This window comes from Apium graveolens, chromosome 10, assembly GCF_009905375.1.
Source record: "Apium graveolens cultivar Ventura chromosome 10, ASM990537v1, whole genome shotgun sequence".
Lineage (NCBI taxonomy): Eukaryota > Viridiplantae > Streptophyta > Magnoliopsida > Apiales > Apiaceae > Apium > Apium graveolens.
In genome coordinates, this window is record NC_133656.1 from 169,419,877 (window position 1) to 169,439,858 (window position 19,982).

Genomic DNA, 19,982 nt, shown 5'->3' on the forward strand with positions numbered 1-19,982 from the left:
AAGTACCATAGTACCATTCATTACATGTTCCCTAATAAAGTGGTACTTGATGTCTATGTGCTTTGTTCTTGAATGTTGCACTGGATTTTCAGTGATGGCAATTGTACTTGTGTTATCACAGAAAATAGGAATTCCATCCACTTGCAGACCATAGTCCAACAATTGGTTTTTCATCCATGGAATATGTGCACAACAACTACCAACAACAATATACTCAGCTTCAGCTATAGAAGTAGAAACTGAATTTTGCTTTTTACTGAACCAGGATACTAGCTTGTTTCCTAAAAATTGACAAGTTCATGTTGTACTTTTTCAATCAATTTTACAACCTGCATAATCTGTATCTGAATAACCAGTTAGATCAAAACCAGAATCTCTAGGGTACCAAATGCCAAGTTTTGGTGTGCCCTTGAGATATCTGAAAATTCCCTTAATAGCTACTAAATGAGATTCTCTAGGATCAGCCTGAAATCTAGCACAAAGACAAGTAGCAAATATTATATCTGGCCTACTAGCTGTTAAGTATAAAAGTGAGCCAACAATGCCTCTATAGCTTGAGATATCCACAGACTTTTCAGTAGTGTTTAATTCAAGTTTAGTTGCAGTGGCAATGGGAGTTTTTGCAGATGTGCAATTCATTAGGTCAAACTTCTTTAAAAGATCATAAATATATATGGTTTAACTAATGAAAATTCCATCACTAACTTGCTTAACTTGTAAACCAAGAAAGTAGGTTAGTTCTCCCATCATGTTCATTTCATACTTAATTTGCATCAATTTGGCAAACTTTTTGCAAAGTATTTCATCTGTAGAGCCAAATATAATATCATCTACATAAATTTGAACAAGTATACTAGAGCCATTAACATTTCTAAAGAATAAAGTTTTGTCAACAGTACCTCTTGTGAAGTGATTTTCTAAGAGAAACTTTGACAAAGTATCATACCAGGCTTTAGGTGCTTGCTTCAATCCATAAAGTGCTTTCAAAAGATAGTAGACATATTCTGGAAAATTTGGATCTTCAAAACCAGGAGGCTGACTGACATAGACTTCCTCCTCCAAGTCTCCATTTAGAACGGCACTTTTGACATCCATTTGACAGACTTTGAAATTGGCATGGGTTGCATAGGCTAAGAAAATTCTGATGGCTTCAAGTCTTGCAACAGGAGCAAAAGTTTCATCAAAATCTATTCCTTCGTGTTGACAATAGCCCTTAGCAACCAATCTAGATTTGTTCCTGACAACTATGCCATTTTCATCCATCTTGTTTCTGAATACCCACTTGGTGTCAATTGGATTCTTTCCTTTAGGCTTGGGTACCAGCTTCCATACCTTATTCCTTTCAAATTGGTTTAGCTCCTTCTGCATAGCTAAAACCCAATCAGGATCCAACAGAGCTTCTTCTATCTTCTTTGGTTCTTCCTTTGAGAGAAATTTGCTATAAATAAATTCTTCTTGAGTTGCTTTCCTTGTTTTAACTCTAGAAGATGCATCACCAATATGAGCTCAAAAGGGTGATCTCTAGTCCATTTTCTCTATTAAGGTAGATTAGCTCTTGATGAAGAGGCCTCATTGTTGTCTTGATGTGTGACTGAGTTTTGATTATCAGAAACTCCCCCTGAGTTTATGGATCTTAAAGATGGGGTTCTTTCTATAAGTGATCTGTTTTGATTCTCAGCTTCTCTCATTGTTCCGACGGATGATGCACTTTGTATCTCGACGGATGAAGCTGATTGTCTACTGACTGATGACGCACTTGGTCTTTCGATGGATGTTGAATTATGTGCTTCATTGGTTGTAGACTTATCTGCTTGGTCCTTGGATATTGGTTCTTGATCACTATCATCATCACTATCTTCACAAATCATCTCCATATTGTCAAACTTGAGGCTCTCATGGAAATCTTCATCTTGCAGTCCTTCAATCTTTTTATCATTAAACACAACATGTACATATTCCATAACAATGTTGGTTCTTAGATTGTAGACTCTATATGCTTTTCCAACAGCCTATCCAACAAAAATTCCATCATCTGCTTTGGCATCAAACTTTCCATGTTGATCAGTTTGATTCCTTAGAATGTAGCACTTGCATCCAAAGACATGAAGAAAATTTAGAGTTGGCTTACTATTCTTGAACAATTGGTAGGGTGTCATGTATTTTGCTTGATTAACCAAAGAAATATTTTGAGTGAAGCATGCAGTATTCACAGCTTCAGCCCAAAAATATGTTGGTAACTTTAATTCTTCCAGCATTGTTCTTGCAGCTTCAATAAGAGACCTGTTCTTTCTTTCCACCACTCCTTTTTGTTGTGGAGTTCTAGCTGCAAAAAACTCATGCATGATCCCTTTTTCTTTACAAAATACTCTCATCACAGAATTCTTGAACTCAGTTCCATTGTCACTTCTGATTCTTCTAACCTTGAAGTCAGGATGATTTTTAACTTGCCTTATGTGATTGGTGATGATTTCACTAGCCTCGTCTTTGGACTTTAGAAAATATGTCCAAGAGAACTTTAAAAAATCATCTACAATTACTAGGCAATATCTCTTCCCAGAGATGGACAACATATTTACTGGTCCAAACAAGTCCATATGAAGTAACTGTAAAGGTTCTTCAATTGATGATTCAAGCTTCTTTTTGAATGATGCTTTAATCTGCTTTCCTTTCTGGCAGGCATTACATAATTTATCCTTTGTAAACTCCACTTGAGGAATACCTCTAACCAATTCTTTCTTGACTAGCTCATTCATGGTCCTGAAGTTTAGATGGGACAACTTCTTGTGTCATAGCCAACTTTCATCTTGACTTGCTTTACTGAGAAGACAAGTTACTGATTCTGCATTTGATGAGTTGAAATCAGCTAGGTACACATTTCCTTTTCTCACTCCAGTGAGAACCACTTTATTGCTCTTCTTGTTGGTCACAACACAGGCTTCAAAATTGAAAGTGACTGAGTTGCCCTTATCACAAAGCTGGATGATACTCAACACATTATGCTTGAGTCCATCCACTAGGGAAACCTCTTCAATGATGACATTATCCTTTGAAATCAACCCATATCCCACAGTATAACCTTTGTTGTCATCTCCAAAAGTGATAATTGGGCCATCTCTTTCCTTGAACCCAGTGAGCATGGTAGAAACTCCAATCATGTGCCTTGAGCACCCACGATCCAAATACCAAAGATTCTTTCTGTTTCCCTGCACACATCAAAATCAAATCAAGTTGATTTTGGTATCCAAGTTTCCTTGGGTCCTGCCTTGTTAGCCCTTTTCTTTGGTTTCTTAGGTTTGACCTCATTTGACTTAGGTATTTCAGATTCATCCTTAGTCATTTGAGTTGGACCTTTGAAACCATTCATTGAAGCAGAATTATCATGCATATTTTGATTTAAAGGAAAAGATATGTTATGTGTAAACATGTTATTCCAGTAAGGCATGCTAAATGGCATTTGAAGCATACTAAATGCAGCATAATATGGATTTGGTGGAAATGGCATATTAGCAAATTGTGCATTCATATTCTATGCAGGCAAGATATTCATAGACATGGCAGACATGTTGGGAAATGAAGGAGGTGTAGACATAGGAGTAGGCATAGCAAGTTTGCAATTAATAGACAAATGATTAAAAGTACCACACTTAATATATATTTTTCTTGGAGCATATTTATCAGGTGTGTAGTTGTTATGTTTGTTAATTCCTACATCCCCAATTCTGTTGTTTTTCCTTTTTGATTCTGATTTAACCTCAATCTTATCTAATCCGTCATTCAATTTCTTAATAGACAGATGACCAACATTGACTCTCTTTTCTTTTCTCACTTGACTTGATTCTCCTGGAACAAAGTTTTTAGAAACTGATCCATATTTATCATTCAACTTAGCTAGCTTAGCTTTTCTAATTGGCTTACATTCGACGGATGTGGCTCATTGTCTTTCGACGGATAATCCTTTTGATTATTCGACGGATAATTTTCATCATCCATAGAGTCCACATTTGTTGAAAATCCTTCAACCAAGTTGGAATCAAGCTTCTCTTTATTCTTTTTCCAGGCTGCATCACAAAAAGACTCTATACCTTGAACCTTAGTGATTTGAGCATGGACATCTCTAGATGATTTCCATGCCTTAATCACTTCCTGTTCTCGTTCAAGTTGCTTTCTTAAAATCTCCTCTTTCTTTAAGGATTTAGTTAGTTCATCTCTAACAACCTTGCATTCTAATTTCAATTTTTCAAACTCAATGAATTGAGTCTCTAGCACATTATTTCTTTCACTTAGAAACACATTGTTCTCTTTAATTTTATTGTTTTCTTTAGTGAGAGACTTAAGTGTAACACGTAGGTGATATAATTCAGTAGACATGTCATTTATTGCATCATTACACTCAGCTTTAGATAAATGTGCTAGGTTAGTTGTGATTACCTGATTGCTTGATGCACTGGTCTCGGTTTCATCTGATTTGGCCATTAGGGCTAGATTGACAATTTGTTTCCTTATCCTCATCCAATTCATCTGCAGCCCAGTCATTTTTTTGTGTAATGAAAGCCCTTTCCTTTTGCTTGAGAAACTCAAAGTATTTTTTCTTGTAATCAACAGTCTCAAACTTCTTTTTACCAGAATCAGGCTTCTTGCATTCAATTGTAAAATGACCTTCCAAGCCACACTTGAAACACTTGAATTTTGATTTATCAACCATGTTTCTGTTCGTCTTAGCTGCTCCAAAATTCTTCTTGAATTTGAGCTTGGCAAATCTCCTGGATAAGAATGCTAGATTCTCATCTATATTATCCATGTCATCTTGGATCAACTGTTCTTCATTTTCAGCTACCAGCCCTTTACCCTTGCTCTCACAAACCTTTGAATTTGATGCAGATTCCACAGCTTCAACCTTCATTTCCTTTTCCTTCTCTAGCTCAACAACTAGTGCAATGGATCCTCCTTTCTTCCTTCCTTTCTCCATCCTCTCATCTTGCTCTATTTTAAGCTCATAAGTCTTTAGAATTCCATACAGTCATTCCAAGGTGAATTCCTTGTAATCTTGAGAGTTTCTTAAAGAGACTGACATGGGCTTCCATTCCTTTGGCAGAGAGCTAAGGAATTTAAGTTTTGAGTCTTTTGTTTGATAGACCCTTCCATGCAACTTGAGAGCATTCAGTAGCTTTTAAAATCTACTAAATATGTCAATGAGTGATTCACTTTCTTCACAGTGAAAATGCTCATATTTTTAAATCAAGAGTTGCATCTTGTTCTCCCTGACTTGCTCAGTACCATCACAGATAATTTGAATTGTGTCTCAGACCTCTTTAGTTGTTTTACAGTTTATGATGTTGTCAAACATATCACCATCAACATCATTAAACAGTATGTTCATGGGCTTCTTATCTTTCCTGACTTATTCAATGTCTGGATCAGACCATTCATGCCTAGACTTTGGAACTGATAGTTCATTCCCTGTAGCAGCTCTCATAGGGACATGAGGACCTCTTTCAATGCAGTCCACACAAGCTTCATCTTGAGAGAGAAGATGTAGGTGCATCTTCACCTTTCATTGGTGATAGTTGTCTTTGTCCAGAAATGGAATCTTCACTCTAACATCTTTTTTATTCATCTTGTTGATTGTTGTGATATTTACACTCTTTGTACTTCAAGAGCTTGCTCTGATACCAATTGTTAGTCCCAAACAATGCAACAAGAATTACAGAAGGGGGTTGAATGTAATTATGGCTACTTTTTGGGTTTTAAGACTGTTCTTACTCAATATATAACAGTGTTTGATTTTGCAAGAAGTGCGGAATGAAACTTGAATTGAAATAAAAACACAAAGTGATAAAACACAAAGCTTTAAAACTTTCTGGTGGATTTGAACTTATCCACTAGAGATATATATTAGTATGAGAACTCTATAATGCTTGAATAACACACAGCTGCTTACAAGTGAACAAACAAACTTGCATAGAAATTCTTAATAGATACAGCCTTATCTATCTATCTCTCTGGAAAAATAATGTTTACTTAGTTTTTTTTGTTCTACTTGCTACACTTGGTTTATATATCACCAAGTTACATAATAGTAAGACAAGACAATAAAAACAAAATTATATCTAGTCTAACTTCATGCTACTACATTACTCTATCCAGCATCTTTGACTATCTTTGTATTTGCATGGAAATGGTAATGCTTCTTTGTTCTCTAAATCCTATAATTAGGCTGCCATATTCCATTTGCAAACACCCGACGCATGTGAGTGTGTTGTCACTGTCAACTGCTAATTTGAATATTGTCATCCGTCGGGATTATGTTGATCATCCGTTGGGAGTCTTGTTGATTATTCATCGGTAGTCTTTGTAGATCATCCGTTGGTAACCTTTCTGTCACTTGACTCCATTTTACTTATACAGAATTACAAGACATCTTATATTTACAATTAGTCAACCTATTCTGCATATCAATCTAGTAGTCAACATGACTTAAAGAATCCTACAGTGTCTACTCAACTAATACATTATTGTTTGCAGAAATGTGCTACAAGACTTATTGTTACATAAGCTACACTATCGATGGATGTCAAATTATCATCCGTCGGGACTATAAAGTTCATCCGTCGGGACTATATTAAAACATCCTTCGAGAGCTACAAGAACACTAAGTTAAATCTACTAAGGTGTTTTGTTCAACTTATCACCAAGTTCACAACATATTTCTAACAACTACTGGTTTACACAGTGTACAATAAGAAATGCTATTCACTTTAATAAACTGTCACTTATCATTTCTATTTTAGGAAAATCATATCTTCCATTTATGGCTTAGCATATCTTTACATCCTATGTTAATTCTGATCTTCCTTTGTCTGTTAATCTTGCACACTCTTCAAGCTGCTTTTTGTAGACTTGTCAATCTAGCTGGTTGGATTGTTTGTTGATTGTTAATCTTGGATATTGTACTGGTCTGCAATTTGTACTTTGAAATTTTACCTCGAGATCTTCAGTTAGGCATATAGAGATCTTGACATCTCGATAAGTATACTGGCTTATCGAGATCTCTAATACTCCATAGTAAAATTGACTTGTAGAGGTCTCTAAGTTCTCTATAAGAGAATTAAGCTTGTCGAGATCTCTCATCTTCATATCTTCATTTTGACTTATCGAAATCTCTGAGTTCTCTAGTGACTGGTTGACTTGTCGATAACTCAGAGTTCTCTAGTGAAATTTGACTTGTCGATAACTCAGAGTTCTCTAGTGAATTTTGACTTGTCGATATCTTTGAGTTCTCTAGTGCTTGTTGACTTGTCGATATCTCTGAGTTCTCTAGTGAAATTTGACTTGTCGATAACTAAAAGTTCTCTAGTGAATTTTGACTTGTCGATATCTCTGAGTTCTCTAGTGAAATTTGACTTGTCGATAACTCAGAGTTCTTTAGTAAACTTTGACCTGTCGATAACTCTAAGTTCCCTAGTGAAGAAATGACTTGTCGATATCTTCAATCTCCATGTCTTCAATTTGGCTTGTCGATATCTCTGAGTTCTCTAGTAGCTTTCCTGAGTTCTCTATAAGTCATTCTGAAGTTCTCGAATGACTTCTCTATAACACTAAATCTGTGACTTGTAGAGATCTTGACTTAGAATATTTTTCTCAAAACAGATTTATTCAACTCCAAGCTTCTTCATAATTCTTCTGAGGCATGATCTTCCTGATCTTCTTCCAGATAGAATTCTTAGGCTTGATACTGTTTACAGAAAAAGACTCAATTCTGCTCTTTGACATTTTTACAGACTTTAAATGTTACAAATACAAAATGCAAAGTAAGATTACAATACAACTTACTTAGGGTTTGCAATTTGACTTAGTCTTGTTAAAGTACAGGCATGTCTTGTACAACAATCTCCCCCAATTTGTGAGAAGATTGTTTAACACAAATTAATGCATGTTAACAAGACTAACCCCAAGTTATGATGAAAAATAAAATTATTATAGAAGTTGACACAATTACAACAATGTATATTAGATGATTTTGAGTTGGGTAATTATAAGCATTAGACAAAGACTGGAACTTTTGATTCTTCTCTGTTGAGGTCCTTTAAATATACAAGAATTTCAAGTTCCTCTATGATTGGAGTCCCAGTTAGAGCTTCTATCAGTTTGAGTCTGTCTTGTTTTGGATAACCATCTAACATTTCAATTCTGAATTTTGAAAATGAGCCAGCTTTTACATTCAGAAATCTTCCATCTTTAGAGATTCTGCTCATCCCTTTTTCTTTGAGTTTTTCTGATCTTTTGATGTACATTTCAATCTCTTCATTATACTTCCTCTTTTTTCCTCATATTATGCTTTACTCCTTGCTCTTCTTTCCTCTCTTATAATCAACCATTCAGCTAGAACAGATCTCAATGCTCTTGTAGCAGTATCCTTATCCTTCAACAAACTTATCACTCTCTTGATTTCTATTGGAGAGAGAGTGTCCATCAAATTGCTGCCAAGGAAAGTGAAGGACCCATCTTGAAAGTAGATTCTCACTTCCTTTAGAGTAACAACCCAAACTCTTACTATTTACTCAGCTAGCTGTTGAAAATAATCTTCATCTGAGATGCACCAATTCAAAGGTAGAAAGTCATTTTGCTTGAAGCAGTTCCAGATGGCCTTTTCAGTAACTTGTACCTTTTAAGCATCCATGGCCTTTTTAGGTTTTCTCCCAACAGTCTTGTAGTGAATTTTGAGTGAAGGTTTGTTGAAAGTTAAGTTTGTGATTTTCTTGAGAGATGTTTGATTTGAGGTGATTGGAGTTTTTAGGAAGGTGTTTGCAGTTTATTTATATAGAAACTTTGACTTAGAGGTTAGAGGTGGTTTGATGATTGAGGTAGTTGTCTTTGAAGGTTGGGCTAAAGGTTGAGTTAGAGTTGTTTTGATAGGGATGGCAATTTGTAGTGAACCGATGGATACCCTTTTCTTATCTTTTTCCTTCTTCTCATTGTTACTACCAGTTGCTTTTGAATAGGGATGGCAATTTGTACCGAACCGATGGATACCCGATCCGTACCGATCCGATCGGGTTTTACGAACCCGAATATTTCGGGTTTGGATTCGGGTTCGGGTTTGATTTTTAAACCCAAACCATTTTCGGGTCGGTTTTGGGTTTAAGGCATACCGTTTCGAACCCGACTCAAAAACTTAAAACCCGCTCCGTTCCGACCCGAACCCGATCCGAAACCGGTGTTAATATATAAATAATATTCTACATTTTATAAGTAATAATACAATATATAATATAATATATTTCTAATATTAGTACCAAAAAATTATACTTTTTACAAACTATTGCATTGAAGTTGTTTAAATATGTTTTTAGCAGTATTTTCACTACAAGTATACTAAAGGTCAAGATTATTGCATTATTTCACCAACAATTTTATTCATAGAGGTATATGATCCATTGTCTTCTCTGAACTCTCTAATTCAATCCCAAAAATTTCAATATCGTCATATTTATGAGCACTTTGCTCAAACCAGATCCTCATAATTTTTTACTAGAGCTTGTGCAAATTAAGGTGCAATTTGATAGTGATCTACAAACCCAAATCCGAACCGAACCCGAACCGAACCCGATGGGTTCGGGTTTAGTGGTTTAGGTTTTTCCGGGTTCGGGTTTGGCAAAAATAATCGGGTTCGGGTTTAGTTTTTGCTAAACCCGTTTCGACCGACCCGATTGCCATCCCTACTCTTGAAGGTTGAATAGGATTTGAGTCAGAAGATTTTTGTTCATCATGCTTCTGCTCATCATAGTCCTTGTCACTTCTTAGATTAAACTGAGTGGTTGGTGAAGGGTTTTTAGCACATAAACGCAACGAAAACGTAAATTTAAATCTTAAAAAAAAACCGAAACCCTCCGCAGGATCCATGCGAAAAATAATATTTAATTCGTAGTTCAGTATGTTTACCTTAAGAAGCTTTACATTAATGGAAAGATGGAGGTCTTTAATAGCGATCCAAGAACCACGAGCGGAGATCCTTAGCAGCTGCTCCTCAAGTGTGAAGCACTCCACCAGTATCCACCAAGAAAACTATGTAATGGAGAAGGAGGAGGTGGATAGAATTAGGGTTTTGTAAAATTTTTAGGTTGAGGCAAAAATAGGGTTTATAATAGTATATTTATAGGCAAAATTTTCAGCTGAAAATTTTCCCATAAAATATTATTATTATTAACCCTTTATTATTCTCATTAATAATTAAAACACCTTTTAATTATTAATTCTTTTTCTAAACACTTTAGAAATAATTCTCTCTCTTGATTTAATTTCCAAAAATTAAATTCTTATTTAATAATATTAAGAACCTTTTCTTAATTAATTTATAATCAATTAAATCTCATTTAATCAATTATTAAATTTTCCAATTAATTATTTATTTCATAAATAAATAATTATCAACCATTATTAATTAATTCCTCCACCATTAAATCATTCTCTTTTATGGTGTGACCCTGTAGGTTCAATATTAAGCCGGTAGTAGAAATAAATAATAATAAAACTATTTTATCATTATTTATATAAATTCTCTAATTCATTAAATATGATTAATTAATTAATCATATTTATTCTACATCGTGAGGGATACTTCTCAGCATATCGCGACTATCCGGATAATACGAATTCACTGCTTAGAATACCAGGAACCTATTTAGTGAGTAGTTACCGTACAATTAATTCCTTCTACCCTGTAATGTCACGATTAAATATAAGGCATGGAACTTGTGTCAAGCCTATCTTATTTAATCACTTGCTTTCCCATTCACTATGCTTAGTTCTATTTAATGTAAATTAGAAACTGCTTTCTAATTTCATTCACTCTGGCCAGAGATTCCTGAACTAACATAAGTGGATCGGCATTGAACATTCTCTTCCTTCACTGGAAGGGGTAGATCCTTTATTGATCATACACTATCTTCGTGTACAAATTCCTATACCCAGTAGAGCCCTTATAATTGTCCCTTGAGACTAAGAACTAAACTAAAGCATAGTTCAGTGTACACAAGATGACTATGATGACCTCAAGTCTAAGGATACTTGTACAACTATCACTATGTGAACAACTGCTGACACGTGAGTGAACTCCATCAGTTGTTCAGCTGTGTGAGTCATGTTTAGTGAACTTATTCTATAATAAACACCTACATACTAGCTATAGTGTCACCACACAAATGTCTATGAGAACAGACATCCTTCATAATGAAGCAAGCATAGTATGTACCGATCTTTGCGGATTATTAATTACCAGTTAGTAATCCTACGACCAGGAACTATTTAAGTTTAGAGTTATCATCTTTTAGGTCTCATTATTATGATCTCATCACAATCCATAAAAAGCTTTACTCTAAAATGTGGTATATCTTATTTAAACATTTAAATAGATAGAGCCCGCAATAAAAACAAAACAAGTCTTTTATTAATATCAATGAAATCAAAACAGATTACATAAAGTTATTCCTAAATCCTCATACATGATTGGACTTAGGACATATCTCTTTCAGTTGGCAACATGGTGTCAGCATTTCTGAGATACCTTTCAAGAATCCTGATCATTTCTTCATCTTCATTTTTCTTGATCTTTTTATACTTCAAGTCAGATTGAATAGCCATGATCAGTCTCATGTTCCCTCTCACACAATTCTTGGGCAACTTTAGGATTTTGTCATTCTTGGTCTGTGGGCATATGTAGGACACTCCTTTGCTTGGATATAGATAGGCTTCAGGAAAAGCTGCTATATGTGCATTTTTTAGTTCATTAAGAAGCTGAGTGTCCTCTGTGATGACCCTATGAACCTTGTCAATCATTACATCAAATGCCCTTAGAGTTCTGAGATTTGACATAGAGACTTGAAGGCATCTGTCTACACCACCATCATTGATATTGACCACAATCCTCTTTTGTAGATAATTATCAACATTCACCACTACTGCCCTGACTTGATTGATAGTTTTAGCCAATGCTCTTTTGTATATGTTGAAGTTATTTTGAAGGGACATTCTCAAGACTGCAAAAAGTTCACTGAATTCTTGATCTTGATTTGGTCCTTCTGCAGCCTTGATAAGTCTTTCTTTGCCAACATCAACTTGGGCACTTGAAGAGCCTTTTCCATCATGAGCAGGCTCTTTGGATTTAGCTTTAGCATCCCTGGATTGTTGAATCATAGCCTCAATCTCCCCCTTAGTCTTGGTGACAGGCATGAGTAGAGGAGATGGTAGTTCAGGCCTTATGTCTTCAGGTAAGGAGGGCAGTGGAATGTTGAGTTTGCCCATGATGGCTCCCAAAGTAACAGAGTTTTGCATTTGGAGATGCTTGTGGGAGTCCACCAATGTCTTAATGTTAGATTGTTGATTTTTGACCAGAGTAGTCAAAGCTTGAACTTGAATAGTGAGAGATGCATTAGAGGTTTCTAGATAAGCCACCTGTGTCTTGAGAGCTTGAAAATCTTGGGAAGAGGAGTGTGAAGTAGAGACAGTAGTAGATGGGCCAAGTGAAGCTTGCACATGTTTCTGAATTTCATCCACAACCAAAGGAGAAGGAGTGTATCTTGCAGTATGCATTTGATCCAACTTCCACCTTGTGTCATTTGAGTTGATGATGTGATCTTGAACCACCTTGTGCAAAGCTACAAAGGAGTCTTTTAGGTGTGTAACACTCCTGTCAATGTCACTGAGATCATACCTTGACATCTGTTCTAAAAAGGTTTTGAATTGATTTTTTATCTCAGTTTGAGAGGGGATAATTTGATCCATCTTTTCCCTTACCATCCTCATAATCTTGTCTTGATGTTCATTCAATGTGATTTGAAGTACTTTTCCAAAATTGTGGAAAGCCTTGATTTGAGCTTTGTAGACATTATTGATGGCATCATACACCTCTTGGGGAGTTAAAGATCTAGCATTGCTGCCCAGAATGGTAATATACTCCTCCCTGAACTTGCCTAGCACAACATCCATTTCGATGGTGAAGTCCTTATCCAGCCAAGCATCATAGTTAGCATCCTGACTAGCTTATCAACAATTTTAGCTTGGTTCTCTTCAACATCAGCCTGGTAGGTGAGCATGATAGCTTGGTAGTCCTGGTTGGACATGTTGGATGTGAGTAGTTGTTGTGATATTTGTGCAAGGCCTCCAAGTTGATCAACTCTAAGATCTTCAATGGTTGAAGGTTGATGTGTGGTTTCTTGAAGCCACTGGGAGATTAAGTGTTGTTGTGAGGTTGAGGGTTGATCAGAACCACCTGTGATAGAAGTCACAGTTTTACTCACAGATTGCTCTGTGGTTACGATAAGTTGTTGTTCCTCACATATAGTGGGAACCTCCAATTGAATTGGAGAGGATTTGACTGGGTTACTATCATGTGCACCAGTCTCAAACCCTTGTGCTTCTTGCAAAGCACTGTCACATGAATGTGATAGACTTGCCTCTCCCATTGCAGGGTCATTGGCAATTGTGCTCCTAGCATCAACTGCTAATGCAATTCCTGCTACGGTTTTGAGGGGAGTTGTTCTTTGTACAGGAACCTCCAATTGAATTGGAGAGGATTTAGATAGCCCCCCCAGGAGTACTGCCCTCAAACCTAACAGCCTGTGAAGGCTGATTTGTACATGAAGGTGCATTTGAGACATCCATGGGGTCTTCAGTAAAAACTGACGAATCCCTCATGGTTTTGATAGTGTCATCAAGGTCTACCCCAGCTAGTAGCCTCTCACCATCTGATAGGACTGTCTGGGTGGTGAGCAAGGTTTCTTGAACCAAGTCACTTGATTTAGTTTGCACTTGAGAATTGGATTCCAGTGCTGTAGGTGGAGAAGAAATTTGTGAGATTAGAAGTTGTTTTAGAAGTGAGTGTTGGCAGCTCCCCCTGAATGGATGAGGGAGCTTCAAAAGACGTGCCCTCACTGTGTGTGTCATCCTTATTTCTTCTACCATACACTTGAATTTGATCAAGTGCACGTTGTGCAGACTCTATACATGATACATTGGGTGAATGCTCTTTTCAATAGACACACCCTGTAACACCCCCAGATCCGGGGTCGGGGATCCGGGTCGTCACGGTCTTTCTTTCCACAATATCACTTTACTTAACCAATAATAAATAACCTTATGTTGTGACCCCACACTAACACACACCACAACCCGTTATAGTCTCAGAGATGAAATTGAAATAAGTACAAGTCTTTGAAGCCACAATTTAAAAGTTATTACAACCCAAAATGATTACTTGATAAATATACAGTTAATTGCCATTATCGGTCACAAGTTATAATTATACATAATTTGATTCTCAAAAATAGAATGCCTGATCTACCAATAGATCTACCTCTGCAGCTATAGCAGCCACAACATCATCGGGAAGACGCAGGACGCTTCCCACGCGCTTGCGCTGGGTCTGCTGGAGTCTGGCCATCTTTCCTAACTGTTGTTGTGTGATGAAGAAATAAAGCAAGAGTGAGCCTTACAGCTCGCAAGATAATATATATTGATAACAATAATATAAGTATCTAAATGGATACTTACTAGAATCCTTTATCATGTGTAAGATAATTACTTACTAGATATAAGTAAAAACAAGGGATGAAGTTACCAAATGCTTCACTACACTTATATCATTTAGAAAGCTACTTGAACTACCACTGTTCAAAGTATAATGAGCTTTCAACAGTTCATCACATAGATGAGACTACAAGACAAGATTTGAATAGATTAAATCTTTGAAATATTATTAAAGGAAATGAAGTTATGATATACTTCATTAAGTTCTGATATATCTATATATATATCCACATATACATCTTCTTTAGACAATTTCCTGAAAACCTCTATCATGAAATGTATGGACAGAGTTTGAAACATCCAATGAATTTTGGAAAGGAAAAGAATTTGGCATAAACCAGATATCTCGCTGATCTGGCAAAGATACCAATAAGTAACCTTTCTACTAGTAGATGGACGAATTCCCCACTGGTCATCACCCTGGTCGCAATAGGACCTTATGCTGGACTGCCACTCAGCCACTTATGCATTTGATGGACTCCCACTGAGCCACTTACACTATCATGGACGCCCACTGAGCCCATGTTGCTTATGCCGACTCGATAGATGGACTTACTTCCCGAATGTTGGGTAAGTAATCAATTCATTTACCAAAACTGCAACCTTGTTGCGAATATAAAATACACCATAGAGCCGGATCCCTCAGGTTTTGAGCGAGTATTTAAATCCCCTTTTAAAAAGGAAGATCTTAAATATAAAATGAGTTTTGGGATCCGCTCTAACTTTTAAAAATCATTTTGAAGACTCGAAAACATTTTAAGAATGTTTGGAGTAATACTGATTTATTAAAATAAATCAGTCCCGATATGAAAGAAATATCTGAATATTATATTTAAATAATATTCCCATAAAGAATAATTGAGGTAAAAGTTGGAAAACTTATACTTGAAATGATAGCAAATAATCAAAGATATACTTATACGAAAGTAATATCTTTATTTGAATAATCAAAAATAAGTTTGATTATCAAAGCATTATTCTTTAATAGAATAAGAATATTATTAATAATAAGCGGAGTCATAATACCTCGAATGAATATTATAAATAATATTCATTAAATAAATAAAGGAGTCAATACATCCTCAAATGACTATCCAATTAATAATCATTAATTAATATAAACTGAGTCATAAGCCCTCGAATGAATATTCGAAATAATATTCAATAATAAAATAAAGGAGTCAATACATCCCCAAATGAATATTCGAAATAATATTCAATAATAAAATAAATTATCGAATAAACCTTATTCGATTAATAGTTTTGAAAACTATAACCATATATATATAATATATATATATATATAAAATCTACTCGGGATCCTCGACTCCCGGTTTTAGAAAATGTTTTCACCTTTTTGGGTCCTTATAATAAGGGTATATGCAAAATACTGCTATCCTCTAGCATAGTATTAACAACTGAACCGACATATATATATGGCAGAATACGAAACAGGCATGCATATGTACCATATAACATGCTACAATATATCGCAACATTTGCTAATTAACCAACATGCAGCTACCGCAAGATAATGCATATACATATATACATCACAACAACAGTATAACGGGTAGAAAACTTGCCTGAGCGACTTGGGGTGATAAAAGGCTCGGGACGAGTCTGGTAACCTATAAACAACAAGTAAGTTGGAATTAAACCAAAGTCACTTGTAAATCTATACTTTAACTAACTTAGACTCTAACGCTTGTTTTGCGCTTACTGATTCTCTTAAGTCACTCGGGTACCCTCGGCTCCACCATTTTTGATAATTAACCTTTACGAGTTTTAAGGTGATTCCTTCGCGAGTGTCTTACCACTGCCTAACACACTTACCATAAATGTTTCATACATTAATTAACCCTTTTGGTCTTTAAACCTATGTTCAAGTAAGGCGAGGGGAAAAGTTTCGTTCGCGAAACGCCGTTACTTGAAACGGTCGTTTCTCCTAAACCGTGCATCGGAATCGAACGAACTACATATCAAAACGAAGCTCGTAACATGAGCTATCTAGACATGGCAATGGTCATAATCTGCAGGGGGTTCTCGGGTCCTGATGTTAGGCACAAAAACAGTCTAAAGAAAATTGGACGTTACGACGGCTTATGTTTACGCGATTTCCCAATTTTAAAACCATTCAAAACCAACCACAATTCACCTCAAATCAACACGCAACCAACATCCATCCTTATCACATCATAACAGCCCCAATCAATTCAATTCCAACATTTATACTTATTCCTAAGCTTAACTTTAACTATACTTAAGTTCTTTTAAATCAAAACAACAAGATTTACCATTCCATTTCATAACCACTTCAACCCAAACTCTAAACCACAAACTTAAGACTACAATATCACCCATAATAATCAAAATCATCTTATTAAACATAGGAATCTAGGGTTTGGAGATGATATACCTTCCTTGAAGTGGTGAGAGTAGCTAGGAAGCCTTAAGAAGCTTTGAGAAGTCTTAGGAATGCTTGGAATCTAAAGGAAAACAAGAAAAATTTCAAGTTAAAAACTTGAAAACACTATTCATTGTCTTCTCATTGATTAAATGAAGAAGATTGAGAAAGAATTGATGGCTTAAACTCATGATATAGCCCTAACTATGCATAGGATGATTAGGGAATTAACCTCACCAATTTAGGAAGCTTGGATCTTTGATTTTGAAATTTCTTGCCTTTAAAATGTCAAAAAGCCGAGAGCAAATGAAGAGCAATGCCTTGGTTTCTTTTTTTTGATTTTGATGAAGAATGAATTATTTGGCTTGGTTGATTTGTTTTTTTTTTGTTTTTGGTTAATTACCAATTTAACCTTGATTTTGTGTGGTTAAAAATCCACCACAATCTCCTTCCCATGTCATGCCTATGTCATGTTGTGATGTCATCTTTCCCTCCTTGTCCTCTTATCATTGGTTAGGTGACATCACCTCTCTTCTAATCCCTTTGATTAACTTCCTAATTGTTTGCCTAATGACCGCTGATCTGTTATACGGTTCGCTTAAACTTTCGTTTTCGTTTATCGTTTGAAGGATCATACCCGGGATCTTATTACTTAGGTTCCCTTACCTTTCTCAATACATTATATTCCTTTTTATGATCCTCTATTATAATCCTTTAATTTAAATCCTTTTTAACCTGTACCTTATACTCAATTCTCTCTGTATCTAGTGTATTTCCGGGAAAAATCAAAGTGTTCGGAATTGGGTTCTGGCGATCTTTACATACACTTATATCCATATAGAGTACTAATAAAATCTCAGAATATCCATAACAAAACCCCTACATAGTGTGGCATGAAAAGTTTTCTCATTCAGCAAAAACACTATTCACAAGGGTTACAAAAAGTTGAAAATTTTGGGGGTTATACAGTCTCCCCTCCTTAAAAGGATTCCGCCCCGGAATCAATAGAAAACAAATGGGGGTACTTTTCTAGCATTGTGCTCTCTAGTTCCCAAGTTGATTCTTCCATATTATGATTCTGCCATAGTAACTCTGACTAGCTTGATCACTTTGTTCTGAGCACCTGCTCCTTCTTATCTATAATCCTTACTGGCTTCTCCACGTAAGTTAGATTTGATGCTGCATATCCACCTGCTCGTACTCCACTATGTGTCTGGCATCCCGATGCTACTTCCTTAGCATTGACACATGGAACACATTATGAACTTGTTGCAAGTTAGGCGGTGTAAGGCCTAAGCTCGTAAGCTAACTTTCCAATCCGTCTTAATATCTCAAAAGGTCCAATGTATATTGGGCTTAGTTTTTCTTCGTGTCCCGAACCTCATTAATCCCTTCCAAGGGGATACTTTCAGCAGTACTAAGTCCCTACTTCATATTCCTTGTCCTTTCGGGCTAGGTCTGCAGACGTTCTTCTGTCTGTCGTTGGGCTGCTACAAGTCGCCCTCTGATAAGAATCCACTATATCTTGGTCCCTTTGGACCACTTCAGGTCCGAGCATCTTCCGCTCCCCCACTTCATCCCAGTATAAGGGGAGATCGTGACACCTTCTTCCAGTACAGGGCCTCATAAGGCGGCATTCCGATGCTAGCATGAAAGCTATTATTATAAGAAAACTCGATCAACGGCAAGTGATCATCCCAACTTCCCTTTAAAGGTCTATTGCACAGACTCTCAACATATCCTCTAGTGTCTGGATGGTCCTTTCACTCTGCCCATCCGTCTGGGGATGGTACGCCGGTACTCATATTTAACTTGGTCCCCGCCACATTCCTGAAAGCTCCTCCAAAATCTGGAGTTGAACCTGGGGTCTCTGTCTGAGACAATGGACAGCTGGGACTCCATTGTCCGCGTCACTATTTCCTTAAGGTAAATGTCCACCGTCTATCGACTGTGTATCTCTCATTGATAGGAATGAAATGAGCTGACTTTGTCAGTCGGTCTATAATTACCCAATATGGAGTCAGTGATTGGCTTTCGTCCTTGGCAAGCCTACAACAAAATCCATCGCTATCTGTTCCCATTTCCATTCGGGAATCTCCTGGGGTCGTAAAATCTACTGGGTCTCTGGTGCTCTGCCTTTACCCTTTGGCAAGTCAAACATTTGTTTACCCATTCTGCTACGTCCCTCTTCATGTTGGGCCACCAGTAATATTCCTTCAAATCCCTATACATCTTGGTACTTCCCGGGTGAATGGAATACCTTGAACTATGGCTTTCATCCAAAATCTCATCTTTAAGCTCTTGAACATTCGGAACCCAAATCCGGTAGGAGTACCTCATTATCCCTTTATCATCTTTCTCAGTATGGATCTCCTCTCCAGTCATTGACTCTCTGCCTTCATTCATTATTTTCTCTGGCACAATCTGATCTTTTCCAATAACTCTGGCTGCATTGAGATCTCAAAAAGCTTTTCAGTTCCGGTTCCGGTTACCTTTACTTCTATTTCCATTCTCTCAAAATCCCTTATCAATTCTTCCGAAGTCGTTATCATTCTGAGTCTTTCCTTTCTACTAAGGGCATCAGCCACCACATTGGCTTTCCCTGGATGATAGAGAATCTCACAATCATAGTCCTTGATTAGTTCTAACCATCTCCTCTGGCGCATGTTGAGCTCTTTCTGCGTAAATATGTACTTGAGGCTCTTATGGTCTGTGAAAATCTCGCACTTCTCTCCATACAAGTAGTGCCTCCAAATTTTTAAGGCAAATACTATTGCCGCGAGCTCAAGGTCATGAGTAGGATATCTAACCTCGTATTCCTTCAGTTGTCTCGACGCATACGCAATCACTTTACCGTGCTGCATAAGCACACATCCTAATCCTTTGTGCGACGCGTCACTATATATCACAAAATCTCCTTTTCCGTCCGGCAATGCCAACACCGGAGCCGTTATCAACCTTTTCTTTAATTCCTGAAAACTGTTCTCGCATTTCT